This window comes from Pyrgilauda ruficollis, unplaced genomic scaffold, assembly GCF_017590135.1.
Source record: "Pyrgilauda ruficollis isolate IOZ18807 unplaced genomic scaffold, ASM1759013v1 scaffold188, whole genome shotgun sequence".
NCBI classification, from domain to species: domain Eukaryota; kingdom Metazoa; phylum Chordata; class Aves; order Passeriformes; family Passeridae; genus Pyrgilauda; species Pyrgilauda ruficollis.
The window spans coordinates 454,462-461,573 of NW_024517873.1; the positions used below are offsets into that span (position 1 = coordinate 454,462).

The 7,112-nt window shown below is 59.7% G+C and overlaps 1 long non-coding RNA gene across 1 annotated transcript in view; it reads left to right on the forward strand.

Annotated features, from left to right (window-relative positions):
* LOC121352388 overlaps positions 1-6,489 on the forward strand; it is a 9,982-nt gene extending 3,493 nt beyond the window's left edge. The window contains exons 2-3 of the long non-coding RNA XR_005954924.1: positions 728-1,974; positions 3,334-6,489. This is a non-coding gene — a long non-coding RNA (uncharacterized LOC121352388). The remainder of the gene's footprint in view (positions 1-727; positions 1,975-3,333) is intronic.
* Positions 6,490-7,112: the final 623 nt, after the last annotated feature.

Below are 7,112 nucleotides of genomic sequence, written 5' to 3' on the forward strand. Positions count from 1 at the left end.
CGGGCCCGACGGGACGGGTACCGCCCCCGGCCGCTCGCCCCGCTGCATCCCCGCTATCTCCCTCCCCGCCTGGGGAGGGGATATCGCTGTCCCCCTGGTCGCCCGGGGTGGGATGTGCCCCGTTCCTGTCACCTGGAGGAGGGGTGTCCCCTACCCTTGTCACCCCAGGTCCCCTGTCCTGATTACCCTGGGGATGGGGTGCGCCTACTGCAGTCACCCTGGGACGGGATTCTCCCTGACCTGTCCACATCGCGGGTGGTCACCCTGCAGAAAGGGGGATCCCCTGCTCACATCACCCCGATGCTGGGATACCCTCTGTCCTGAGCTCAGCCCCGGTGCTGCTCGGGGCCCGGCGGGTGCCTGGGGTCCCGCTCCTGCAGCACCGTGCTCCCCCAGCACAGCCACCCTCGCACATCTTGCCCTCGTCCCATCCAGGGCCGGGAGCAATGTGCCTCTGGGCCTGGCTGGGCTCCCCGGGCCTGGCCCCGCTGGGTTCCTGGCAGCCCTCCCTGTCCCAGCAGCGGCTGTCTGTCTCCTTTTCTTGCCAGCTTTCTTCCCCGCCTGCTTCCCGTGCTGGTCGCTGAGCCGCGAGCTCTGGGCTCTCCCCACATCCTGTAAGGACCCCGGCCATTCCCCACCTTAGAGCTTGCCCTCACTAACTGCTGCAGACCTTTTCAGCGCTGAAACCCTCAGCAAAGATTTTTGTTTCTTTTTCTTTCCTTTTCAGCTCTGAACTTCACGGGTATTTTTCCATAGCTGGCACTTCTGTAACTACTCACGGGAAGAGCAGGAGAAACAAGATGTGCTTCCCGGCGTCCCTCCCAGCTGCTGGCAGGCAGTTTGGGGACTTCCTGGGAAAGGGTTTGCATCCGGACGGAAGTACCTTAATAGCTCTAATGAATCTACCTCCACTGACAGACCTCATCCCTTTCCAATCCATTTGCATAGTTGGCCTCCCCAGCATTCTGTGGTAATGAACTTGGTGATTTCACGCCCTCAATTGGTCTCCAAAGCAGGTCTGGAATAGCACCACTCTTGCTGATTCACTGACTGCTTGGAGAAGAAATCGTTTGGGTCCCCTGCACAGTGTGGTTTTACCTTCTCTGTCCAGGTCAGGAAAGGTGAAGTCTGGGGCAATGAGCCAGGTCCCAGCAGTGCCCAGCTGGGCTGTGGAGCTCATGCCCCACATCCCGGCTCAAAGGTCCATGATGGGCCCACATCCAGGTCCCTCACTTCTGCTCTTGGACATCTGACAAAAATGTCACCCACCTCCAGGCAGCAATTCTAGTTTCCTCCCTGCAAAGGGAAAAAAACAACAAAGGAGGAGTTGAGGAAACATGAGCTTGGGAAAGTGATGTCACTGCAGCTCTGTGGGTGCCAGACCCCCACATGACTGCTGCTACCGCAGCATGAGGGCTGAGCTGTGGAAGACTGAGGAGACCACAAACAACCCAGCATCACCAAAGAAATACAGCCCTGGGGCTGCCTGAATGTGGTGCTGGATCACAAAACTGTGGCAGCTCAGAGATATTTCCAGGCTGAGACTCACCAGCAGCCTTTGAACAAGAGGGATGGCATTGCTCTCTGCAGGGATCAGACTCCTCTGGCTTTAAGTTCTAGTCACTGAGAAGAATCAAACCCAAGGGACAGTCACTGTTTCTAGTATTCATTGTTTTCTGCAGAAACTATGTGGGACTCAAATATGAGGCCATGGCCAGAGAACTCACCTGGGCTGGTTGGTGTTCACACCCCATGTAAATCTCATCTGCATCCAAGAGCAGATCACATGGAGCAAAGTGCTTCTGCAGCCTCGGCTGGCCACCAGTGCGGTGGCTTCACCCCACACCAGGGACGCCGAGCCAGGACCTGCTCGAGCTGTGGCTCCTGCTGGGCCAGGCTGGCGCAGCCCAGCACGTGCAGCTGAACCCAGGCTCGGAGGCAAATGGCAGCGGCCGCACCCACACCTGTGCCAAGGTCTGGGTTAACCAAAGTGTAGCTGTGAGGCTGGGGGTGTTAGCACTGGTGCCTATGTGGGTGAAAGATGCACAGATGCTTAGTCTGGGAAAGGCTACAGCTAAGGACCAGGGGCTTCCACAGTATGGGACCAAGCTCTTGTGTTCAGCGTCTCTCCCGTAACCCTGCATGGAGGGGTGGGCACGGCTAGCCAGGCTTGCGTTCCTCTTGTAGGGGCAGTTCTGCCAAAAAAACCTCGGTGGTTTCCTGGGGATAGTGTTGTCATTCAGCTGTCTGGGGCTCTGCTGACTCATGACATCAGTTTTGGGTCTGGCACAGCTGTTCCTTCACAAAGGCCACTGAAATCAGCCCTGACCCTCATAAGAGTGTCCATCTGAATAAAAAGCTCCAGGAGCTGATGAGTTTTCATAGAATCAGATCTACTGAAAAGCTTTTTTGGTCCAGAGAAGGTAGCAAAAAATTACTTTCCTTGTGAGTCCCAAACCTTTTCTCTCTGTCAGTCCCTACTGGGACTGTGAATATGATCATGCTTCATTTCCCATCAGAGCAGTAGGAAATGTGGGTGCACCTGTGTGCATGTGACTCACACCAGCACAGCTGGGTGCTTCTCCACAATGTGCTGGGAACAGAGCCCCAGGAGCTGGAGGTGACTGCAGACTGACAGAGCAGGCTGCATCTCTGTCCCTCTGCACACAGCACAGGAATTGGGTGGTGCTGGTGCATGAGAAAACACATAAAGCTTGTCCAGGCTTTTGGCAGGCTACAAGCAGGCATTTACTGTCATTCTGTGTTATTCAGATGGCTCCTGGATGGAGACACCCTGAGAAATGCTGCTGTAGATGCTGGTGGGAAAGGGCTGCAGTTCTGTGTGCTGCAGCATGAGCCATTCCACTTGCTGCAGCTCTGGATGACTCTCTTTGTTCCCTGGGTAGTGGGATCCTGACCCCTGGGCACCCTGGTCTCCCCCATGGGCAGCAGGAGAATCTTGGTCCTTTCAAGGCAGTGGGCTCCAAAGTTCTGTGTGTCCAGACTGGCCAGTGGTGGCCCATGGCTCTGGGTACACAAATGATCAGAGGTGTTCCAGCCATCTCCTGGCTGCCTGACTTCATCTCTGCTTGCTCCAGCTCCACCAAGCCTGCCTGAGCTTGGCTCCTGGCTCCACCACCCCCTCCATGGCCCCCTGAGCGAGCTGGCCAGGCTGGGCAGGGTGTGAGACCAGAGGCAAAAGCTGTGAGGCCCAGTCCCTGTAGGAAAGGGTGTTAATGCCAGCAACATCGCAGCCCAGCAATCTGCCCTCCCCACAGGCACAGCGTCCCTGCCCAGCCACCCCAGCAGGATGTCCTTGTTTTCTGCCTGCAGGTTTGGGAGTGAACAGAAAGCTCGTTTCCTCTCGTCACCTCTCTGCTCAGATCCTTCCTCCTGAGATGCTGCAGCAAAACAAAGAGCCCGAGTGGAGCTGGAGGCACTTCCCCAGCAGTGTGGGATCTGGGGAAGGGTCCCCAAGGAGCTGTGGGTGCACACATGGTGCTCAGACCCAGCTGAGCTGAAGCCACTGGAGGAAGCCAAACCCTGACAGCAGGAAAACCACCACACAGACTCGTTGCCAAAAGCCTCCTGCCTTGCCATTTCCCAGCACCCATCACCTCCTGGAGACCCCCTTGAACCCAGGTTGGGGCTATGCTGAGGCCCCTGCACCAAACACAGACCACCCTCAATGACACCCTCTCCCTGGGGACCTCCTGCTCCATGCCACCTCCTGCTACCTTCCACTAAGGTCTGTGACCCTCCTGTCCCCAGCACAGCCCTGCAGGAGCAGCCCTAGTCCAGGTGCACGGTGCCCTCGTGTCCTGTCCCCCAGCCCGTGTCCCCTCTGATCTCGCCGGCCGCAGGTGACATTTTGTGCCTGTGCGGCACAGCAGGCGTGGGCTTTTATCTCGGGCAATCCTTGATGTGCTTGGCACAGCCTTTGGCTAGCCCGGGGAAGGCCGGGACAGCTTTTTTTGTGGCTGCGATTGCAGCTCAGCCTTATCAGTGCCGAGGGAAATGCCGTGCGGGCTTTCCGCAGCTCGGCTTTGCTCTGGCCGCGGGCCAGCCCCGCCGGCCGCGCGTCCTGCCGTGTGTGGCCCCAGCACACCCCGACGGCCGGTGGGAGCCCTCAGCGGGACATTCCGGCGCTGGGATCACGCTGTGCACGGCGCATTTGCAGCCTGGCTTGCCTTGAAGAGCTGTAATCTTGGCTGAAACACTACACTCCTTCCAAATGGCCATTTTCCTTTAGGGACTCTGGGCCCTCATGTCCTCCTGTAGCCAGTAGGCTCTAAAATGGGTTTTGAAAATAGGTGCCCGAGCTGATTGTCCCCAAAAGGGGTGACTCCTGGAAAGGGGGACACCTGCCCCTGTGAATTCCTGTGACTTCGGTCCCACAGTAGGGTGGGGTCCCAGCTGCAGCCCTGTCCTCTGTGGAAAATGCTCAGGAGCAGCAGCCCTGACATCCCCAGCCCCTGGTGCTCGGCGGGGACACTGGTCTGCGTGGGGACAAGGATGCGCCATCACCTGGTGGGTGATGTGGTCTCAGCTCCACCCACTGATTTCCAGCTCGACCCTTCACCCTGCAGAGCAGAATGGAGCTGGCTGTGCATCGTGAGCACAAACCAGCCCCCAAATCCCTTCTGTGCTCTCTGTCCTCTAGCACCCAGCAAAGTTGCCGGCTGAGTCCTTAGGACAAAGAGGGAATTGCCTACCCAGCAGATGCCTCTCTGCCCTGCACGGTTTTCCCCTGGGGAGTTATTTCCAGCTGTTTTCAGGCCTCCACTCTCCCTGCCCCAGCTTCACTCCCCCCGCCGCAGAGCCCTCGGGCTGACGGCGTCCGGCTCCCTTTTGGCATTTCCAGGGAGTCGGGAAAGGCCACTCGCGTCCGGCACACAGAGCGCCCTTCTCCGGCCGGCGCCCCGCGGCCGGCAGCTTCCCGGCTGCCGAGGATCTGCCAAGGGCCGGGGGGCGCAGCGGGACCTTCCCGACGGGAACGGCACAGATCTGTCATTGAGAAGAGCAGAAAAGCCCCTCTGTGCCGCCGCCCGAAGCGGCACATCTGCTGCCGGCACACAATCGGCCCTTTGAGCGGGCAGCCGTGGAGCGGGGCCGAGCGGAGCGCCCGTCCCGCTGCCCGCCTCCGGGCGGGCCGGAGCCTGCATCCTCCTTCTGCCACTGCTTTCTGCTCTCGGATCTCTGCTGGGAGCTTTCCCCTCCATCTTCACGACAGGAACACACTCCTCAAGTGTGGATCCGTCGCCACCTCTTCCAGGAGCTCCCTCCTGCCAGACTCTGTCCAGGAGCCCCAGCGTGTCCAGGCTGGCCCGGTGCCAGCATTCAGCTGGTTCCTTCTTTGCCAGTGAGCAGAGAGAAGCTGGAAAGTGTCCGATTTATGGGAGTTTTTCTTGCAGATGCTGCACAGTGTAGGTGGTACCTCTGAACTTGCTCTTCTGAGCCCACCTACACTGCGGGGACAGGGACAGCCCCATGGGGAACAGCCAGGCGTGTGGCACCTGCACCTTCTCCCCCGAGGAAGAAAAGAAGAGGAACAGCGTGATTCGGTCCCCCAGGCACTGGACACGCGGCAGGGAGCACCTGCAGCGCTACTGGCACCTGGGGACATCTGGCTTACTGTGGGTGGCAGAACTGCTGCTCCGGCCCCCAGCACTGCTCCAGACACGTCTGCTCTGAGACAAGGCCAGACACCTGAAATGAGGGATAATTGTTTATGATTCAGTGTGTGTTTGAGGGGTGCAACACAGGTCCTGGGTGTCAAGGTCGGGCAGGGTGTGGGGGGAGTGCAAAAGGAAGTGTCCCTGCAGACAGATGAGGATTCCGGGCGGTGCTGAGCCAAAGCCCGAGCACCTGGTGCAGCCCATCGAGCTCTGAACAGGAGGGTGAGCAAGACCCACCGGGCAGAGGGGAGTGGAGGCAGTGGTGGCTGGGGTGGGGAGCAGGGCACCACGGCACAGCTGGGGCTGGGGGACAGCAGAAAGAGGTGCCGGGGTCGCTGGTGAGGTGGGCAGCACGTCGGGGTCTGCCCAGAGTGAACCGCTGGGGCTGGGGCTGGGGGAATTTTGGGAGCAAGTCACATCTACCTGGGGGAGCAACCGTGATGGGGTGACAGGTTGACAACAGCCGTGGTGGGGTGGCAAGGTGAGGCACCGGCAGGGTGATGGGACTACAGAGTGATGGGATGAGGGGGTGACAGGGTGGCCCTGACCCCGAGCTGCACTCCCGAAGCTCCGTCCCAGCCAGGTCCCCAGCCTGTCTCAGCCTCGTCGCAGCCGGGTCCCAGCCCCGTCCCAGCCCAGTTCCAGCTCGGTTCCAGCCCAGTCCCAGCCTGGTCCCAGCTCGGTTCCGGCCCAGTCCCACCCAGTCCCAGCTCGGTTCCAGCCCAGTCCCACCCAGCCCCCCCTCGTCGCAGCCCCACGTTCCCTCCTGCCTGCCCTGATGTGACCGGCAGGGGGCGTTCCCGTCCCGGGAACCGGGGAGGGCCTGGGGTGGGTTTAGGGGATGGGCTTTGGGATGGGTTTAGGGGATGAGTGTAGGGGGTGGGTGCTGGGGATGGGTTTAGGGGATGAGTTTAGGAGGTCGGTGCTGGAGGGTGTCAGGGCAGGTGCCTGTGGTGTGGGCATTGGCTGGGGGTAGGAAGCAGCAAGGCTCTGGGGAGGTGGGGTGAGAGCTTGTTACTGCTGGGGACAGTGACGGGACAGACAAGAGCCCACGCAGCCCAGGTCAGCACAAAGGTTTTTTCTTCCCCCTGTCTCCCCTGACCTATGCAGCCCCTCAATGGCTGCTCCCAATCACCTGCCATGTCTTGGGATGAGAGATGGAGTGATAGGAGGAGAGAACAGAAGGCCTCCATTACAACTCTCACTTAAGCCTGCAGCCCTCCTCTGTGCTGCTCAGGCTGGCAAACAGCTCCCCTGAGACCCTCCCAAGACCCCACACAGGAGTAGAGCATCTCGTTCCCACTGGTGTTGGCCACAACAGGCACATCCCAGGGGTCTGGAGATGCTCCAGCACCTAAAACACCTTCAGCACACCACCAGCAGCTCTAGAGAGCTAATGGTGCCTTTTTTTGGGGTCACTGCCATGCTGGTTTT